This window comes from Cyprinodon variegatus, unplaced genomic scaffold, assembly GCF_000732505.1.
Source record: "Cyprinodon variegatus isolate N-32 unplaced genomic scaffold, C_variegatus-1.0 Scaffold1080, whole genome shotgun sequence".
Lineage (NCBI taxonomy): Eukaryota > Metazoa > Chordata > Actinopteri > Cyprinodontiformes > Cyprinodontidae > Cyprinodon > Cyprinodon variegatus.
Genome location: NW_015151533.1, coordinates 113,148 through 114,376, shown reverse-complemented (window position 1 = coordinate 114,376; position 1,229 = coordinate 113,148).

Below are 1,229 nucleotides of genomic sequence, written 5' to 3'. Positions count from 1 at the left end.
ACTGTGCCGGACACCCCCTCTTGGTACTCCCAGTTTTAACTACATCTGAGAGCAACATGCATCAACACCACATCTGAGCGGGGGCAGGGAGGATCGGGGTGTTCTCACGCCCCTGTTCTCCTGCTGCCTCCCGGAGTCTGGGGCCAGGAGTAAGAGTGAGCCACCTTGTCCGTGGTTTTGGCGGGGGCCGGCTGCGGGGCCTAGGTGGCCTGCCGGTGGCGGGGCTGTCGCTTCTGCTCTCCCCAAAGAAGGTTGGAAGGAGGGGCATGAAGTGCCTGGTAGAAGTAGTTTTTTTTTTTTTTCTTCTTCGGGGGGGCGGTTCTGGTTGGGTGGCCTGCACGGGATGGGTGGGCCCCGGTCCCGGGGGGGCGCTCTTGCTGGGGGTTGTCTGGTCCGTGTGCGGGGTGGGTGGCCGAGCTCGAAGCAGGATAAGATGGGTTGTTGTGGCGGTGTCGCCGCTCCCCTCCGCCCCATTTTAGGTTCACTTATTGGGTCATCCGATAGTCCCGGGACCAACCACCGGTGCCGCCGGGTCTTTGGTCCTGGTATTATTGGATGTGAGTGTTATGTGTGAATGTGTGTCCGCGTTTCAATTTATTTATTTATTTTTATTCTTTATTTAGTTATTTACTTTATTTTATTTTATTTTTTTTTATTTATTTTTTTTCTCTCCCAGGTTGGGGTCTCAACTGCACCCTCCCCCAAATACATCTCAAGTCTCCGCTAACTGCGGAGCCAGTTCCCCCCGTCCTGCTCTCCCTCCGCTGGCTGACGTCGGGGCTCGCCGGTACACTGGTGGGGCACTGGGTCTGGGGGTGGATGCCCGGGTGGCTGCCAGCTCATTTCTGGCGGCCTCTCCGCTGCCCCGGCCGGCCGGGGCCTTGCTGGGGCTCCTGTCTGGGGGTTGGGTGCCCCTGGGGCCTTGGATCCCTGGAGCCCGGGACTGGATTCACTTCGGGATGGGGCCGGGTGTTGTTCTGGGATTGTCGGTGCTGGTGCCTTCGCTTTGGTGCTGGTTCCTGGGCGGTGCTTTTTCCGATGCTGGTCTTGTGGTACCTGTTCGGGGGGGAGGGGAGCAGCACGGCATGGTGAGGTGCAGGTCTTGGGTTTTCTTTTTGGGCTCTGGTTTTTCCGCTTGCATTTCTCCTCCTGCTTAGGGGAATTTTTTTATTTTATTTATATGTATATATTTATGTGTGTGTGTGTGTGTGTGTGTGTGTGTGTGTGTG